The sequence below is a fragment of the Manis pentadactyla genome, chromosome 10, assembly GCF_030020395.1.
Source record: "Manis pentadactyla isolate mManPen7 chromosome 10, mManPen7.hap1, whole genome shotgun sequence".
NCBI lineage: Eukaryota > Metazoa > Chordata > Mammalia > Pholidota > Manidae > Manis > Manis pentadactyla.
The window spans coordinates 29,921,051-29,941,862 of record NC_080028.1 but is presented as its reverse complement, the minus strand read 5'-3'; the positions used below and the strand labels follow the sequence as shown (position 1 = coordinate 29,941,862).

The 20,812-nt window shown below is 40.6% G+C and overlaps 1 pseudogene; it reads right to left on the bottom strand.

Annotated features, from left to right (window-relative positions):
- Positions 1-1,766: 1,766 nt before the first annotated feature.
- On the bottom strand, positions 1,767-11,594 carry LOC118914819 (glutamate dehydrogenase 1, mitochondrial-like; annotated as a pseudogene).
- Between the last annotated feature and the right edge of the window lie 9,218 nt (positions 11,595-20,812).

The window sequence follows — 20,812 nt, the reverse complement described above, 5'->3', positions numbered from 1 at the left end:
ATGCGTGACCAAAACCGAAAGTTTCTGTGATGACTGCCCTTGCACTGTTCACCATGTAAGAACTTACTCACTATGTAAGCATTTGTTCACCATGTAAGAACTTGTTCGTTATGCTTCAGAAGATTGGAGACTGACGAGAATTAGGCTTGGAGTTGATTAATGATTGTACATTGAGTCCCCTATACAGAATTTTATTGTTGTTAACAACCATTTGATCAATAAATATGAGAGATGCCCTCTCCAAAAAAAAAAAAATAGTACTTTTACCAGTTCCTATGCAATATAAGGATCTTAGTTTTAATAATTTTTACCTCCCCAAGCTTTTGTGTTATTATTGTCATGTATTTTGATTATATGTATGTGTGTATGTGTGTGTATATGAATGTGTATATATATATATATATATATATATATATACATGTAAATATGTATGTGCATAGTGCCTCAAGACATTATTGTCACTATACAATCAATGTACATTTAAATTTACCAATATGTTCAAACTTTCATTTGTTCTTAATTCATTCTTCCAATTCAATGTTTCCATTTAGGAACATTTTCTCTCTCTTTAAAGGAGTCCTTTCAGCATTTCTGTTGCGAAAGTATACTGGTACCAAATACCTTCAGCTGTTGTTTATGTGGAAATATTTCCCTTTCTTTTTCTTAAGAAAAAGAAATAAAGGTAGATTTTCAATAATGGTTTTTATTACCAGGTTATTTCTTGCAGCTACAAAGTAATTAGAAATTTCTGAAAGAATATTACTGTTTAAAAAAAAGAGCTCATTTCATTACATAAATAATGTCTAGTACTTCATTTGATATACTGCTTTCCAAAAGCTGGCCAAAAAAAAAAAATCCCAATATCCAATATTTTAAGTCCTTGTGTGCAGCAAGTGAGGCCTCAAAAGAAAAGGGACACAAAATCAGGCATAGCTGGGGACATTGGCAGTGCTGATGGCTATCAGTCAGACTGCAGACAGGGAGACCAATTAGATTTTTCTGGGCTACTTTGCTTGAATTATTGTTCAACAAAATTATTACTCAACACAATAAATCTTTAAAGAAATGAAAAATCAATTAACATAATAAGGGGATTACTGCATTATTTGGACTAGTTCATAATTATTTTTGTCAAATTCAGAGAGCCATAACAAAAAGTTTCCATCATTTGCAATTATGAAGATAACAATTATCTATCTGGCTTATTTTTGCTGGATAACAATACAGAACTGATGAACTATCTATGATGCTGTTTTATGTCATAAAAATACTAGTTTTTTTCATTTTTAAGTACTCACCATTTGAGTCAAGGTTAGACTTGTTAAGTGATTAAAGGCAATTTTTATTACAGCGACATGTACTTATTTCATTCTAAAAGAATAAAATACATAAACAGAAACAGCTTTTATTTTTGTTTTCAACCTGTGAGACTGAGTTATTTTGCTGAGGTGAAGTAACAATAACTCATTTTAGGACCATATCACCTTCTGAAGATGCCACATACCCACTTCTTAAATGCATCAGTGTTTGAGTACATTCTATCTATGACTTGGCAAGAGTGAAATAATGCAAGCAGCTGACTGCTTAGTTCAAACAAAATGTAATTAACATGTTGGGGACAAGTCATTGGGCAAGGGATCATAGCTAGATGAAAAGAGAGTTTATATTTAGAAATAAAATATCCCAAATGGCTCTCTGGCACAGGTAATTTCTACTTTTACACTCATCAACCTGTACATGATCTCCAACCGTTAATTCTTTCTTCTTCAGGGCTGATTTGGGCTGGCAGGTTGAGAATTTTGTTTATAAGAGAAAAAGATTTCAGTGGTTACATGAAAACTTCGTGACAGCTTTGTAGAGGTTACAGGTAAAGAGGTAGTGAATAAGTCAGCTACCATCCACTCTCTGAAGATCAAACCAGCTTCATCGTACACGCTGAAGACCTTCTCAATGGTGTCAACATAGGCAGCTGTTCCCAGGTCCAATCCTAGGTTATACCTGATGGCCATGCACATGATTTACCTGGCAGAAAGCTCCAAAGTGTAAGCTAACCCAGAACGTACAGTGTCTTTCTCAGATGCACCTCATATTCTGTTTTGGAACCCTGCTGTGGATAGAATGGGAATAGCTCCATGATGTTTTCTAAATTTTCTCTCTAAACTCTCTTGAACAGACATGAACAAGTGGTGGTTCAAATCTCTTTCATATTTGAAAGTCAAAAGGCCATAGCTGACATGATTTATATTCTTCAGCCACTCAAGATACTGTTACTCTAGCATTCAAGATCTGGAATAATCCTAATGTTCTTCAGAAAAATCTTACCAGCTTCTGGAGTTATTGCTCCATTGGCAGCTTTGGCAATAATCTTGGCTTTGTCTCTGGGAGCACTGGATTTTGTCAACTTTTCATTGGCAGCAGGGATAAGTATGTCACAGTCTCATTCCAAGATGCTTCATAAGGCTTTGCTTTAGGGAAGTCCAGGATCAGTCCATGTTGCAATCTGAAGTCGAGTTACTTTGGGTCAATGCCACTTGAATTCCATATGCTCTCGTTAGATTCTCCAACAGCAACACATTTAGCACCAATATGATATAACTATCTCATAAAGTACAGGCCCCCATTGCCAAATCCCTGAATAACAAATGTTTTATCTCCAAACCCTGGTGTCATTTCTAAAATGCTCATGTAAGAAGTTTCCTAAGGAAGGTTTCAATTCCATGGAAAACACCTCGGTCTGTGGCAGAGAAATGAATGTGGATACCACCCTAACTGATGTAATAAATGCAGGTATGTACATGAATATCTAAGTGCCCTGTGGTGCTGGTATAGGTGTCAGCAACCAATGACATCTCCCACTCACCTGTGCCCATGTCTGGGGAAGACGCATCAAAGCCGGGACCAAGAAAGCCCTTCTTTGCTAGTTCCATGATGAACCTCCGTGTGATCTTTTCCAATTCACTGTTGGTATAGTTCTTGGGATGGATCTTAACACCAGCTTCAGCACCTTCAAATGGCACATCAACCACAGAACATTTGTAAGTCATCAGAGAAACCAGAGCTTGTATTTCTTGGCTCACATCTTTGCTTTAACGGATACACCTTCAGCAGGGGGTGCAGAGCTTGTACTGCACCGGATGGGGAAGGACAGACTCAGCACAGGGTTGCAGGGCTTGATTCCCAGCATGCTATGCGCCCGGTTTCGCTCCTGGGACCTGACATCATCCATCAGCTCCTTCTCCACGATGCTGGCGTCATGGTGGAAAAAGCCCTCCACCGTCTTAAGTAAGCTGGGGGCCTCCTACCGGTTCGCAGCCGCATTGCCATAGCTTCGCCTGGCGGGCGGCGCAGACTCGGGCTGCGGGATCCCGGCGGCGCGGAGGCCAGGGCGGCAGCCAGGCGTTGGGCAGCCGCAGATTTTGGCGCAGGCGGCGGAACATGGCGGCCCAGTGCGGGGAGAGGAGCGCGAGGTGGCTGCCTTTCTGCCTGGTTGCTCTTCCGCGTCGCCGCTGACCGCCTGACCGGGAGAAGCCGGCCGGGGCCCAGCGACCCCCGGGCATGGCTGGTGGGAACCAGCACCGCGCACCGCCTAATGGAGCCAGGCTGGGCCTGGGGGCCGCCTCCCTCCGCCCTTCCCGCCAGACGCAGGGCGGCTCAGGAAGGCTCCCTTCGTTTTTTGGGATACATTTCTTTGTTTCTGAGGTATAGAACTCTAGATTTTATTCCAGCATCTTCAAAATATCAACCCATTGTTTTAAGGCCCCCGTGATGTCCCTCGGGAAAATAGTTTTCAGGCCAGATTGGTAAGGGCAAGATTTAATAGAAGACTTAAGTGAAGGGCTGAACCAGAGAGACTACAGCTCGGAAAGGAAAACGTTTGGGGTTTTTACAGTAATAGTCTTTGGCGGATTGTTCTCCAGCGCCTCACCAAGCCTGCAGGAATTCCTTCTCTAAAATATCACGATTAGTTTTCTTGTTTCTGCCTTCTCAACACACCCCTACTTAATTCTGAGGCAAAATGTACAAATGGATGTTCTTAACCCAAGTCACTGCCTTGTCCCATCCTTGGTTCTGTCATGAACTGAGAGGGTCTTTGCATGTGTAAATAACCCACCCACATGGTCAGGCTCTGCACACACTCCTCAGGCCTGGTGTGCACACTCCCACGGGTGAGGGCTGTGAGGCCTGGAAGTGGTCCTGAGGCCGTGTGTACAGGGAAGGCTGAGGTCCCTGAGACTCCGAGCATGTTTTACAGAGTGTGCTGGCTGTGGGTAGCTGTATCAGCCAGACTTTGCAGAATTCTCACCCTGTGGAGAGTGACAGGTGGCAAGGAAGCCAAACAGGATGCCCTAAAACACAGGTCCAGGCCTGGACCACAGTTGCCTGAGCCTAAAGGTGATGCTGTTTAAAGGTAATTTGCCTTTTGTCTGTGGCTGTTCAGAAATGTTGTTGTTTTGTTTTGTCTGTGTCGTTGGATTTCAGTAGATTATTATGAAGTGCCTAGGTGTGGCTTCTTTTGTATTGTCCAGTTGGAAGTTCATAGTTGTTGCTCCAGGAGGAGGTGGTTCCCCACCTGGGGCAAGTTCCCTAAGAATTTGGTGAGACTGAGTTAAGGCAAGGGCAAGAAGTTAGGAGTAAAAGGGGGTTTATCCTCACGGCAGTAGGTTTCGGTCTCTTCTGGCTCCCAGTCTCCTGGGCCATGGTCCAAACCCCCTGCTCCCACGTTTGAGCTTACTTCACCAGGAGCACCATGGCTCCATGGCTCACTCCATGGCTGTCTTCCCACTCTCCCAGCTGATACTCAGCTTCCCCACCCCTTGCACAGGGAGGAACTCTGTGGGCCAGTCTCTGGTGACTGGCAGACACCTGACCAATTATGTACCAGGAACTGAGGGAAGTAGACATCCCCTGGGCTGGGTGCTTCCATGACTGACCAGAAGCTCTTTCTTTCACTGGTAAACATCCCATGTATGTGCAATAGGCTATATTATATACACAGTGGGGGCTATTAAGGCCAGGCAGGAATCCTGGCCAGAAGGTTCCATTTTCTCCACAATAGTGGTTATTAAGCTATTCTCATTTATCTCCAGGCCTATTCTTGTGCTTTGTGATGTGCAGAATCTGGAAAGTATTTTTCTTTTTGACAACTGATACCTCTTAGGTTCTGGCACTAAAGGGAGATTACTTGTGTTGCTGGGAAGCTGCATTGAGGGTGGTCTTCCCCTGTGCATTGAGTGACACATCAACCCAGGAAGAGGGAAGGGTCCTTGACTCTGATCAGATCAGAAAAGAATTCTCAATCAGGTTAAACAAGTGCCAACAAGAAGGGAATTCATTAAAGCAAGAGTAGAAGCAAATGTCAGCATCGGTGTGGGCAGTAGAGAGCGAGGAAGAGCAGATGGAGAAAAGGGAAGTTCATTGAACTCCTGCTCAGTGTAGGGTAATCCCTTGCCAACTCCTAAAGCCAGGGTCACCCGGCACCCAGTGTCTGCTTGATCTGCACAGCGTAAGAATTCTATCCCTACCACCGCAGGATTTGGGGTAGCTGAAGAGCACTGGATGTATGAGGCAGAAAGAAAGAATAAAGCCAGTAAAACCCACTAAAAGGGACTCACAGTTAACCAGATAAAACCAGAGAGCCAGAAAGGACATACAGAGTTAATGAGTTAATTAGTTGAAGTTCCAAAGGCCAGGAGCAACTTGGAATGTCCAGATACTCCCCAGATAAAGACAAGTATTAGAGCTCAGCCCATGTCTTCATTGTACCAATTAGACCGTGCCATTGAAAATCTACTTAGCATGCAAAAAAAGCCCAGCTTATTCTTTAACTTAACCTATATACTGTTTTTCCTTTATTTCCAACCCCTTCATCAAGTAACTTTGTAACCAGGGCAGAAAACAGACCTCTGAAGTGTAAATAAACCTATTTTTAGAAAGAATGCTGAGATCTGAACCAACACAGTCATCTAAATAACTCTATTCTTAAGACAAAACTTCAAAGGAATTATAAATCACCTGTATACATCATGCCTTATGCTGACCCTTACGCAAAAAGGCCCTGTAAAACCCCAGACCCTAAACTCTTAAGTGTGCCTCCTCTTTGACGTTGCCTGCACTCTCCTTTCTTAAAGTGTGTCACTCTCTGTGTTCTACTCCAGATAAGTATGGAGTGGATTCTGAGAGCTTTGATTTGGGCTTGCAACTTCCCATTGCCTGGTGACCCAGAAAAGACTGAAGCTGTGTGATCATATTCTTTCATAGCCTGCCTGAAAATCTCCTTTCTTTGCTTTGGGAAGTTCTCAGAACATAATCTCACTCCATCCACTGGTATGTGACTCCTCCAAATTCTGGGGTGGTAGGTATTTAGTTTCCACACCATGCAGATTCAAGCAGATGGTAGATGCCAGATGACCCTGGCTTTAGGAGTTGGCAAGGGATTTGCCCAATGCCGAGTAGGAATTCAATGACCTTCCCTTTCCTCCCTCTTTTGTTCTTCCTCTCTGCTTTATTCAAGTAAACCTGCCTTTGTCTACCTTGACTCAGGCCCACATCTCCCTTGGAGTTCATTCAAATAAGACTTTCACTCTGCTTTACTACTATGTCTCTGCCTTTCAATTCTTTGTTGCAGTGTGGTCAAGAACCAAGAATAAACTCAACCCCCAACAGATAGAGTGAGTTATGTTTCCACTTTGCTACTGGTTTGAGATAAAACAGGGAGAGAGAAAAAGGATTGTGTTGAGGCTAAAAAGCTGAATGAAGTAACAAGGTGATACAGACATTTACCACCAGAGGTGGAGGTCGGAGAATTCTTGTCTTTATTGTGGAAAAGAGTTCAGAGACAAGTGCAATCAGCTTATGCAACAAAAAAGTTTATTTGATATAAGGCAGTATACACTCAGATGAATGTGGGCAATTCAGAGAGGAGGAATGCTTAAGTGTTTAGGGTTTGGGATTTTATAGGGCCTTTGGGTAGGGTTGGCCTAAGGCATGATGTGTATAGCTGATTCATAATTCCTTTGATGTTCTGTCTTAAGAATAGGGTTATTTCGGTGATGTGTTGATCTGGGTCTTAGCATTCTTTGCCCAGTAGATTCCTTTACACTCTGGATGTCTCTCTCTCCTGATTACAGTTACTTAATTGATTAAGTGGCTAGAAGAAGATGAATAACAGCATATAGATTAAGTTAAAGAATGAGCTGGGCTTTTTTCAAAGTAGATTTTACAGTGGCATGCACCTTGTCCCATTTCCCTGCTCTATCTCACTAATTCTATTAGTAGCAATAGCTGTTGTTCCACTTGCCAGCCTTTGCACAGCACTCCCAGAACTAGACCCTTCATGCTCACTCAGAGATCAGCAGCGAGAAAGCTGCCCTTTCCAGCCCCGCAAAACCCCTTGTCAGTGCTCCTGAGCAGCACATATGGGCAGCACCCCTCTTCAGAGATCTGAGTCCCAGCTCATGGACAGTCTCCTGCAGGATTCAAGTTGCTGATGACCCAACGTCTTCTCTTTGTTCTTCCAGCCCTAAGGATGGTAGCTACTTCCTATAATTATAATCTTTGTATTTCTATAATGTTCCTTTTGGCTTTTCCAATTTTTCAACCTCTGTTTAATTATGTTTTCATATTAAATTATATTGCTCTGTTCCATTCTGTCTGTCCTCTCTTTGTATGACTTTTGTACTATTTCCCAAAAGATTTTCATGACTTTATGTTGTATTTCTCATTCTTTTTGTCTTTGTGTTTCAGTCAGGATATTTTCTGTTGACCCACATACTAGTTTATTAACATTCTCTTCTGTTTCTCATTTTCTTAATTTTGGCCATTATGTTTTTCAATTCCAGAATTTATTTTGATTCAATTTTATAGATTCCAGTTCTCTAGAGAATTTCTCCATTTTGCCATCTATTTTCTTGAACACATTAATCAAAGTCATTTAAAAATGCATGTCTAAGGAGATAAGTTTGCCAAGCAGGTGAAGAAAAGGGAAACTTGTGCTCTGTTGGTGGGAATGTAAATTAACACAGTCATTACAGAAAACAGTGTGGAGAGTCCTCAAAAAATAAAAAATGACATATGATCCAGTAATCCCACTTAAGTATTTTATATACATATATATATATTTTTTTTTTTAATGTAATTTGGCCTGTGAGCCTCTGATCAATAGCTAACCGTGTTTTATGTGTGTTTCTGTTTAAAGACATCTCATTATATATATATTTATATTATAAGTTATTAATTGCCCAGTCTTGGAATGATTTAAAACCAGGGACTTTGGAAGCCACTTGCATTATACAGGTTCATTTGCCAATGTGCTTTGTAAAGCAAGTCTCATCAGCGTCAAAAACATGTTCTTCTAAATAATTCTTTCCTTGTATTTAAGAGGTATTTTAAAAATTTTATGATATTTTTTCCCATAATTTCCTGATCTCCAGAACCTGTATCACCTGCAAATTTAACATATTGCTTTTTGAAACACTAGCCAGCTAACACCAGCCAAGAGGGTTTATCATTTTTCTCATCCTGAATAACATGACCATAAATTTCTTTGGTTTTCAGCCTCACAACAATGTGGTACATTATGCTTTTAAACAAAAAGTCTGTTTTTACATAGTTTTAGGTTCAAAACAACACTGAACAGGAATTACAGGCTCCTGCCCCCACACAGGCACAGCCTACAATCAACATCCTGTACCAACCAACCACAGTAAAAAATCTCAGTGACCTTTTCACCATCTCTATAGTTTTGCCTTTTCCAGAATGTCATATTCTTAGAATCAGCCTTACAGTATACAGCCTTTTCAGACTGACTTCTTTCATTTTGTAATATGCATTTAGATTTACTCCATGTCCTTTTATGAATTGATTGCTCATTGCTTTTTAGTGCTGAATAATATCTTGTCTGGATATAGCACAATATTTTCATTAATCTACTAAAGGACATTTTTGTTCGCTTCCAATTTTGAGGATATACGAATAAAGCTGGTATAAATATCCATGTGCACATTCTGTGTGCATATAACTTTTTGTCTCATTTGGGGAAGTACCAAGGAACTTGACTGCTGGACTGAATGGTAAGAGTATGTTTAGTTTTGTAAGAAATTGCCAAATTGTCTTCCAAGTATCATTTGCCTGTATCATTTTGAATTCTCATCAACAGTGGATGAAAGTTCCTGTTGCTTCACAGCCTCACCAACATTTAGTACTGTTAGTGTTTTGGATTTTGGCCATTCTAATAGGTGTGTAATGGTATCTCATTGTTACCTTAATCATTGTACCTTAATTTGCAGTTTTCTAATGACACTGGTGTTGAGCATCTTTTCAAATGCTTATTTGTATATCTTCTTTAGTGAAGAATCTGTTCTTTAGCTCATTTTTAAACTGGGCTGCTCATTTCCTTACTGAGTTTTAAGAATTCTTTGTGTATTTTGGTTTACCTGATGTTTCTTCTGTAAGTATCTTTTCCCAGTCTGTGACTTCTCTCATTCTCTGACTTCGAGAATAAAATTTTGAAGGTAACTCCATCAACACCTTTTATTTTTTGGAAGTTTTGCCTATTCTTCTGGATGAATTGTGCTATCCATTTATCACCTTTTACAAAATATATTACTGGGATTTTGTATTTAACTGTTTTGGGAACTGTAAAACCACTGAAAGTATTTTTAATAGTTGATTTTGCATGAAAATAGAAGGCACACGTGTAGTTTTCAGTACAACCCCAAAATTATGGAGTCTCTTTATCATGTAAGAAAAAGTCTCCATTGCTTTTGTAAGCTCTTAATTAAAAAGTCAACATGTGTATTTTAACAAATGCCTAATCAAAATCTAATAAGGTGATTTTTAAAAAAACATTTTGTTTCCATAATGCCTTCTGTTTATTATTTTACTGGTAGTGTGACAAATTCTCATACTTGGAGTTAAATTCTGTGTTACAACAATAATTTTTAATATGTTATGTTCATTTTTTAGAACATTCAGAAAGGAAAGAGAAAAACTCTGCCTTCCCTGTCACATAATATGTGATCACCATCTTTGACAAATATCCTAAATAGTTCTTTTTTGTAGGAGCTATTTTTGGACTAAGTGGCTTTTTTACATTCTGGAGGATGGCTATGTTGTAATCATAGACCGTGAAACCATTGAGATAATGGGATATTAGAAATGAAGGATGCCTTCAGCATTTTCCAAATTGCCTCCTTATGTACAGGATACAGGGGAGGAAACGGAGGCTCACACAGCAGAATGACTTGGGCAGAGTCAAAATGTTTATGACCTAATAATCCATATTGTCTCCTAATTTACAGTGCTGTTCTCTGCATTAAATGCAATACCATACTTGAATACTTGATCTCTACATTTCACTACCCAGTAAGAACCAACAGGATAAACGTTCTTTGAGACCACATTTATTTTATAAGTTGTTTGCTGGTTTCTTTCCTTGCAATTGTGATGTGCTTGGGTCTCAACTTCCAAGTTCCTAGATGCAGCCATAGACCATGAGTATCTCTGCCCGTAAGTTTCACTCCTTCTTCTGGTCAGTGATGATATCTGCCTAGTAATTGTCTTCTTCAGGCAACCAGAGCTGTGCCCAGATGTCACAGCCACATGGATGGGAATAAAAGAAATGGAGTTTAGTAGGCAGGTGATACTGCAAGTGAAAGCAGTCCTCGTGGTGATTCTTCTACCCCCATGACCCTATCCTGAGATCTCCAACATAATGAGGGAGGAGACTCACTGGTTGCATACCATCTTCTTTCTACGTAGCATCTACTTTTGCTGTCATATGCTGTACTGAAGAAAAAGTAAGCTTCCTGCCTTACTGAACTAAAACTGAGTTTTTAAATGATGACAGAGGTTTTGTAAGTGCATGTGTTCTTTCAGAAAGATGTAGTCTGGTTGCCAAAATACTGGAACATTTTGTGTATTTTGCTGATACTGGCAGAAATGGGATAAAATACTCAAAAGGGGACTATTCAAGAAAATACATAGAGTCTCTGTACTTAAAAACATGCAGATGAGTTTTCTCCATCACCCATCACTCAGACTCTGTGTCAAAAGGAATTCCCAGTAAGCCCTAGATAGGGTCACATAGCCCCAGTGTGGCTAGCAAAGTTTATGTCACCAGTGAGCAGCTAAGACAGTCTTCTTCCCAAATGAGATTAGGTGTCAGATGAAATTTAGGAGTAGTAGAATTAAAAGGCTGAGAAAATGGCCTGTCACTTACGCAATGTCTTTGAGGGCAGCACATTCAAGTATTTTATTAGTGAAAATCTTGACATTGGAGTATAATATGGACCTATTGTGTTTGATTCTTGATTCTGAATTAAGCCCCAAAGGTAACATAAGTTTCTAGATCACTTTCGAGAATGGAATAATGAGCCGCATTTCTTAGTGTGCTTTTAAACTTTCTAACTTTCCATCTCTGTATCCCATAATTATATCTCCTTGACCCCTGAACACTCCTCACATACACTGTTTGGCTCTTTGTCTTGTTCAGAGACCAAAAAATCCTGATTTCGTCCTGCTCTCATCCTTCCAACACTCATCCAACTGTCCTTTGTATTGAACCACACCTGCTTGGTGGGGTGCTGCTCTGCCATGACGGAATGAGGACACATTAAGCCTGGGTTCCTGACTGCAGTAGGATGGGAAGGTGGAGCTCAGGGGAAAGACCGTCTGGGAGAAACACCTGGCAGAAGCAGAGGTGGCCTTCTTCCTTAATTGTATGGGTAGGGTCCAGGCTAGCAAGTTGACTGGTTAGAGATGGCACAGGTTGTGGACCCGGACCCCTGATGGCTGCTCTCCAGTGCTTCCCAACTTCAGGGTCATCCTTGAATCTGGAGGCTTGATGCTCCTACACAAATAAGAGGAGGTTGTATGAGGGAGGGAGATCTCATCCTAAGGGCCCCCCATGCCCTGGCCTCTGTTTTCCTTAGAGGATTTGTCATCACACTCCCCACTGGGAATGGGCATCACTGGCTCTGAGAGTTGCATTTCTCTGATCATCGCTTGGCCCACAGTAAAGAGCCCTTGCTAGGAATTAGAAGATGCAGTGTTGTGACTTACTAGAGCCTATGTCTTCATCAGGAAAGTCAGGAAAATTCCTCATGCTTGCCTCAGAGGAATATTAAAATTAGGTAAAATCATAGGTCCAATATGGTTTTGACTAATCAGAAATGTTCCTCATATGTAAAGGTTTGCAATAATTACATTTAAAACTTATGTAAATATGAGATCACTTCTCAGTTATTCCTGTCATGGTTTCAGCACCGATCAGTTTAAAGTATAGTGATCTAACTCTTAAGAGGAATGGTCTCATTTTACTTGGGCCAACTCCCCAAGACAGGATTAAATTTCATACAAACAAGGGATCTAGGGAATTCACTTTTATTTCTGTTTTAGGTGGGACCATATTTGAGACAGGTCAAACAGATTTAAAAAGCTATTTCTGACATACCCTGAAGCAGAATATGCTGCTTTCTTGACTACTCAGACCTCTGCTGCTCGGTTGTCACTATTGGAAAGTCATTCCTAATGTCTAAACTAAATCTCTGGTGTGGTAGCCTGATCTTTTTCTCCTGCTCTTTTTCTATGGAAAAGAAATCGACATCTCCCAACACTGGGGCATTGGACTCTTAAGCTTGCATTAATTTTCTTCTTCCAAGTCCTTCTCCATCTAGGTCCCTGATTTTTATACCTCCTTTTCATATCTTTCTTATCTGTCATTCTTTCTGTTTTCTCTTATTTCCTCAATTAAATGAAGAAAATTTCCCAAAACCTATTACGGTGAGGTCCAGGACTGATCCTGACATTTGGGGGGTTTCTGATGAAGGAGGAAGCCCTGGCTCTGTAGAAGAAAGCCTCCTGCCCTTTTAGAAGAGACATATATTGGAAGTACAGGCCTCTGAAGGCTCAAGGCTCAGAGCCAGCTATATTCCTAGCCAACACACCCAAATCTGGGGGGATGCCAGCTCCCTTGGTGACTATCAGAAGAGGGCCACTTACTCAGTCCTGGATGTAGATGACTTGGGTGGCATGGAGCAGTTGCTCATCCCTAAGGTGGACACAGGAAAGAGTCATTTTGTTACAGGGGCTGGGAATGTTTCCCTAAGAGCTCCAGCCCTGCTCACATTCTTTACTTGGAGTATAGCCTAAGTGGGAGAGGCCAGAACTATGGGGAAGCTGAACTATATAGGCCTGTCAGAGAGGCAGTTGCAAAATATGGCACCAGCCATCTGGTCACCTGCAAAGCATAGCAAATAAGGGCACCAGACCTTTGTCTAAGTAGTGCTGGGCATTAGGAGTTAGCCAGATGCCTTAGTCCCAGGGCACTGCCACTGGAACAGGTCCGACGTTTTTCACTTGCCTCCTTTTTTTCTATGGAAAATGGATAGAGTGAGACTTTAATTTTCATCTTATCCTGAATCTACTCCTTCTCTGCACCTTTGGGAAGCAGAAAATCAAAAGCAACAGTTAGGATCCTAAATCCACATTTTTACGTCCTAAGTCACCATACAGGTGTTCCCAGGTTCTGGAAGTCAGTCTTCCTTGGATAAAGGAGAGCATCCTTCAAGCTTAAGTGAGTCTGACTCTTGATCCTTATGGATCAACAGCCAAGAGACATTTCCTCTGTATTTCATGAAGGATTCTGCCTGGCCATATCATTCTAGAGTGGGGGTGATTGACTAGGCTTGGAGAAAACAGAGAAGGCTCTCTCTGGACTGGCTGAACTTAAAGGTCTCCAAGGAGTTTTAGACTTTTGTGGAGGGACTAGAAAAGCATGGAATACTTCCAGTTCCCAAAGAGATCCCTAGACTAGCCAGAATTTCCTTTTGATTTCTTCCTTTCTCTAATTCCTGTACCCATATCTGTAGTCTCCTCAATCTTTTCATGGGACTTGGAAGTCCTGAGTTAAATCTTATTTCATTCTGACATTAGAGGATATTTCAGTGGGCTCAGTAATTTATATCCTTGATACTCAAAGTCTGATCCATGAACCAGCAGCTTCAGCGTCACATGGGAGCCTGTTGGAAATCTCAGGTCCACTAGACCTATTGAATCAATCTGTTTTTTAACAAAGTACCCAGGTGATTTGTATACATGCAAAAGTTTGAAAAGCCCTTACATATAAGGTCCTTCTTGGATGGATGAAAGGAGGGGCTCCAAATATGCTATTATGCTAAATTCGGGGCTCCTTGGTATTTTGAGTATGTTCCTGAACACTAGAATTTGCATGGGGGCATTTGAGAACTATAACTTGACCACCTTGAATAATCATTCTGTTCTGACTTCCCAATTTTTCAATCTCTATGTCAGCCGAGAAGTTGCTCACCTCTATGCTTGCTGTCTTTTCTCTACTGAAAATGGCCATCCATGTTTGACTGAGGGTTGAGAATATCATCAGGCCCTGAACAGCTATCCAAGGGAGAAAGGGATCCTGCTGCCCTGTCCAGATAAATGGGCTGGACAGAGCAGAGACTTCCAGTGCTCACAGAAGCTCAAGGAAAGCCGGTGCCTAGGTTGGCTCAAGGGGGAAGGGGAAAGAGGACCTGGACTCTTGCTTCCAGGCAAATGGGAGATCCCTGATGAGCCTTTGGGATGAATTCCTCCTTACTCCCTCTCACCACTCCCGGTTTATCCAAACCTTTAAATACTGCTCTTTTACCTCGAGTCTGAGCATCTTCCTGCAGCTGAAAAATAATGAGAATTCAGAGAAAGTCAGAGATTCTGGGGCCAGTGTCCTGTGGACCTTTGGTGTGCCAGCTATAGGCTTGGTCAAATGTAGGGATGTCTATCTATGTGGGAAACATAGTTTTCTTGGGAATGGAATTAAATTCTAAGTTTCCTGAAATTTGTGTTTTGTGTTCCTCACACCAAGCCACTTAACGTAATGCCCTGCATATAGCATATGCTCAATAAATGTTTGTTGAATAATGAATACATAGAACAATAAGTAGGAGACACAATTGATTACTTACAGTCATAATTTTTTTGGCCCTTTTGCTCTCCCTTTTCTGGCTCCTTGCACTCCTCATTGAGTCTCCAGTGGTTCTCAGAGGTGAACCTTTATGAAGGATCTTTAAAAAAGTCCTTATGCATTCCAGAGTGAACAGCTGCTAATGACATACATTGGGCTCCCAGAGCTCATGAGCTGGCCAGATGGTCTTTTTACATAACAGTGCTCTAACTTGCATAATCAGAATGAAAATAGACTCTTATTCTACCTCTCCCTGGTATCTTGCTTTTCTAGCACAAAAATTGCCCTTATAAGTCTTTGATTAGAGTGTTTGTTTTGTCTGCACCAGCCTGGGGTCCCTGAGGCAGGGATGTGTCTGATGGCCTCTGTGAAGGAGCCCTCCAAGATTGCTTAAACACAGAGGACATCAGATGGGACTCTTTTTATCTTTACATGGAGGCCCTAAGAGGATGTTAACACACTCAAGTCTCACTTGTGGTCAAGCTTCCTCCTCTCACTAGCTCAAGGCCTGCCCGGGAGTAGACTCAGTCCCCAGAGGATTAAAGTTCCTAGTAGAGTAGAGGCAGCCTGACCCCTGAAGCAAAACTTGAAAGTAGCAAGCTTCTGCTCTCTACCCAGTGTCTCCTTTTACTTGCCGCCAGATGGAGGCAGACACTGCTGTAATTTTTCCTAGAGTAAGTCCCATACATAGCAGCAGGATTTGATGATATGGCTTCTCGGACCAGAGAAAAGGGCTCAGTTCTAAGGCCCAGACTGGTCCAAATAGTGAAACAGGAGAAGTTTATTTTCAGTGCCACCCCAGTCTTTGCTTATTACTTCTCCCTAGCCTAGGAAGAGAGAGCTACTGTTTCTAAGACCACAGGACACTCATATTATATTTAGATTCTAATTTTAATGATATTATATCTTTATTCGGAAGAACAAAAGTTAAAAAATCTGCCCAGAAATTTCCTGGGTTTATATTATAATGTTGGTACTTGTCCTAAGTGCTGTGTTTGCCTATGTAAAGAGTCTTTTGATAAGTGTCATAAAAATGCTGCCTGTTGTTCTCCACTGTAACAGACAGCAAAAAAATAAAGCAGGACAGTGGGCTTGGTAGGTCCGAGACACATCAACACCTTGAGCAGGCTAATCATTTAGCATCTGGGACAGGCCAATAATTAAGTGCATGTTTGACTATCTTTTAAAATATTTGATTAGCATTTGTATAGAAGAAAAGGACAACTCTTCCTGAAGGAAGAGCAGAGGAGGATGATTGTTGCTGTTTAGCTAAGAAGTTTAGCTGTGGCGTCTTAATTTACACTTCCTTGTAGTTAACAGTTGTACTCACCTAATAAGGCAATTCACCAGGTCACTTGAGGACTGCTCCCAGCTCAGTCACTTATCAGCATTTCATATAACCATAGAGTATTCTTGTTGAAGAAGTCCTGGTAGATACAATTTTCTCTATGTATTATCATTATTTTCCCTAAGGGAATTGTTAGGCATCATCTTGCCTTCGCTTCCTGAACTGACAAGTGCTACTCTTTAAATGGAGAAATCACTAGATAAAGAAGTGAAACTAAAACCTTGATCAGAGTCAGCATCATAGTAGGGTATAGAAAAAATGGGAGCAAAGGAAAGTGATGTGGCCAGAGAATTTAGAGAATTGAAATTTAATCTCATCTCCTTTTGTATATCCCTAAAAGCCATTAGCACATGAAAAAGAAAACAGAAATTATGGGAAAATTAATGTTAGAAACTTTATTTTATTTTATTTTTTTGTAGATAATTATTTTTTATTGAAGGGTAGTTGACACACAGTATTACATTAGTTTCAGGTGTACAACACAGTGATTCAACATTTATATACATGATAATTCTAGGTACCAGCTATCACCGTGCCAAGTTGTTACAATATTTTGACTATATTCCTTATGCTATACATTACTTATTTATTTTACAATTGGAAGTGTGTACTTTTTTTTTTTATTTTGAGAGGGCATCTCTCATATTTATTGATCAAATGGTTGTTAACAACAATAAAATTCTGTATAGGGGAGTCAATGCTCAATGCACAATCATTAATCCATCCCAAGCCTAATTTTCGTCAGTCTCCAATCTTCTGAAGCACAATGAACAAGTTCTTACATGGAGAACAAATTCTTACATAGTGAATATGTTACATGGTGAACAGTACAAGGGCAGTCATCACAGAAACTTTCGGTTTTGCTCATGCATTATGAACTATAAACAGTCAGTTCAAATATGAATATTCATTTGATTTTTATACTTGATTTATATGTGGATACCACATTTCTCTCTTTATTATTATTATTTTTAATAAAATGCTGAAGTGGTAGGTAGATACAAGATAAAGGTAGAAAACATAGTTTAGTGTTGTAAGAGAGCAAATGTAGATGATCAGGTGTGTGCCTGTAGACTATGTGTTAACCCAAGCTAGACAAGGACAATAAAACATCCACGGATGCAGAAGATTTCTCTCAGAACAGGGGGGGTGAGGTTCTAAGCCTCACCTCTGTTGATCCCCAATTTCTCACCTGATGGCCCCCTGCGACTGTGCCTGTCTTAGGTTGTTCCTCCCTTGAGGAATCTTACCCGTCTCTGGCTGACCAGTCATCTTCCGGAGCCATAAAGGGAAATGTAAAGTTGGTAAGTGAAAGAGAAGCCTTATTGTTTGAAAAGGTTAGCTTTTTACTTTGCAGATTTATGCCCTGTGGCTTCTATGCCCAGCATTTGTCTTGAGGTATCTTTACCACTTGGAAGAATTATGATACTCGGTAAATTCGATATGAGGCACAAATTCTATTTAAGGGTTGTAATTAGGAAAGAAGAAGAAAAGCTATCGAAGTAGCAGGCGGAAGAAGACAAGGGAAGATTGATTATTTCTTTGACATGTCTTCTTGTAGAGTAACTTCAGCATGTATAGGTTTTAAACTACTAATTAAATTGCGCACACACATTAACATAATAGGAGTACAGTTACATAACCAAAGCAGACCTATGAAACCAAGAAAACGAGTTAGGCACCTTAGGCATTTGTGAAAATTTATCTATGATATGATGGATATTGTCCAACTGAACTTGAACAGTCTGAGAGAAATCAGACAAATTAAAACAACCCATTCCTGGGGACTGTTCACATCCCATATGTTCTTTTAACAGTAAATAGTCTGTAGTTGTAAGATTTTGGAGCACTACAATTTGCACTTCTCCTAGTTCTTGGTTGAGTTCCAACAGTATAGATCCAGTCAAATTTGTTGTTTTACTGTATGCACAGGCCAGCTTAGATATCTCCATCATTCCCATGGCAAGTCCAGGAACTGGTGGGATGAGTGCATCTACACCTGTAGCAGTGCGTGGATCTTTGTTGGGATTTTTTGCTGATCATCTTCTGTCATGAGTCTTCCAGACAGTGCTGATGTTGGAAGTTCTTTTTCATATCGTATCTTAGTTCATTTTCGGGGTAGCCAAATTAGGCTTTGATCCTCTGTATAAACACAAACAGACCCTTTGCCTACACTTTTATATGCCCTTTATACCCTTGTGTAGAACTCATTGGAGGTCACCACACAGGAACTGTTTTTATTTGTTTTTTGTTTTTATTATCATTACTCTACAATTACATGACGAATATTATGTTTACTAGGCTCTTCCCATACCAGGTACCCCCTATAAACCCCTTTACAGTCACTGTCCATCAGCATAGCAAAATGTTTTAGAATCACTCCTTGTCTTCTCTGTGTTGTACAGCCCTCCCCTTTCTCCCACCCCCCCATGCTTGCTAATCTTAATACCCCCTTCTTCTCCCCCCAATCCCTCCCTACCCACCCATCCTCGCCAGTCCCTTTCCCTTCGGTACCTGTTAGTCCAGTCTTGGGTTCTGTGATTCTGCTGCTGTTTTGTTCCTGCTGCAGTTTTTCCTTTGTTCTTATTCTCCACAGATGAGTGAAATCATTTGCTATTCCTCTTTCTCCACTTGGCTTATTTCACTGAACATAATACCCTCCAGCTCCATCCATGTTGCTGCAAATGGTAGGATTTGCCCTTTTCTTATGGCTGAGTAGTATTCCATTGTGTATATGTACCACATCTTCTTTATCCATTCATCTATCGATGGACATTTAGGTTGCTTCCAATTCTTGGCTATTTTAAATAGTGCTGCGATAAACATAGGGCTGCATTGGTCTTTCTCAAATTTGATTGATTCATTCTTAGGGTAAATTCCTAGGAGTGCAGTTCCTTGGTCAAATGGTAAGTCTGTTTTGAGCATTTTGATGTACCTCCATACTGCTTTCCACAATGGTTGAACTAATTTACATTCCCACCAGCATTGTAGCAGGGTTCCCCTTTCTCCACAGCCTCGCCAACATTTGTTGTTGTTTGTCTTTTGGATGGCACCCATCCTTACTGGTGTGAGGTGATACCTCATTGTAGTTTTAATTTGCATTTCTCTGATAATTAGCGATGTGGAGCATCTTTTCATGTGTCTGTTGGCCATCCATATTTCTTTTTTGGAGAACCGTCTGTTCAGTTCCTCTGCCCATTTTTTAATTGGGTTATTTGATTTTTGTTTGTTGAGGCGTGTGAGCTCTTTATATATTCTGGACGTCAAGCCTTTATCGGATGTGTCATTTTCAAATATATTCTCCCATACTCTAGGGTTCCTTTTTGTTCTATTGAAGGTGTCTTTTGCTGTACAGAAGCTTTTCAGCTTAATATAGTCCCACTTGTTCATTTTTGCTGCTGTTTTCCTTGCCCGGGGAGATATGTTCAAGAAGAGGTCCCTCATGTTTATGTCTAAGAGGTTTTTGCCTATGTTTTTTTCTAGGAGTTTAATGGTTTCATGTCTTACATTCAGGTCTTTGATCCATTTTGAGTTTACTTTTGTATATGGGGTTAGACAATGGTCCAGTTTCATTCTCCTACATGTAGCTGTCCAGTTTTGCCAGCACCATCTGTTGAAGAGACTGTCATTTCGCCATTGTATGTCCATGGCTCCTTTATCAAATATTAATTGACCATATATGTCTGGATTAATGTCTGGATTGTCTAGTCTGTTCCATTGGTCTGTTCTTGTGCCAGCACCAAATTGTCTTGATTACTATGGCTTTAGAGTAGACCTTGAAGTTGGGGAGTGAGATCCCCCTACTTTATTCTTCTTTCTCAGGATTGCTTTGGCTATTCGGGGTCTTTGGTGTTTCTATATGAATTTTTGAATGATTTGTTCCAGTTCATTGAAGAATGTTGCTGGTAGTTTCATAGGGATTGCATCAAATCTGTATATTGCTTTGGGCAGGATGGCCATTTTGATGATATTATTTCTTCCTAGCCATGAGCATGGGATGAGTGTCCATCTGTTAGTGTCCCCTTAATTTCTCTTAAGAGTGACTTGTAGTTTTCAGAGTATAAGTCTTTCACTTCTTTGGTTAGGTTTATTCCTAGGTATTTTTTTTTTTTATGCAATTGTGAATGGAGTTGTTTTCCTGATTTCTCTTTCTGTTGGTTCATTGTTATTGTATAGGAAAGCCACCGATTTCTGTGTGTTGATTTTGTATCCTGCAACTTTGATGTTTTCTGATATCAGTTCTAGTAGTTCTGGGGTGGAGTCTTTAGGGTTTTTTATGTACAGTATCATGTCATCTGCAAATAGTGACAGTTTAACTTCTTCTTTACCAATCTGGATTCCTTGTATTTTTTTGTTTTGTGTGATTGCCATGGCTAGGACCTCCAGTACTATGTTAAATAACAGTGGGGAGAGTGGGCATCCCTGTCTAGTTCCCGATCTCAGAGGAAATGCTTTCAGCTTCTTGCTGTTCAATATAATGTTGGCTGTGGGTT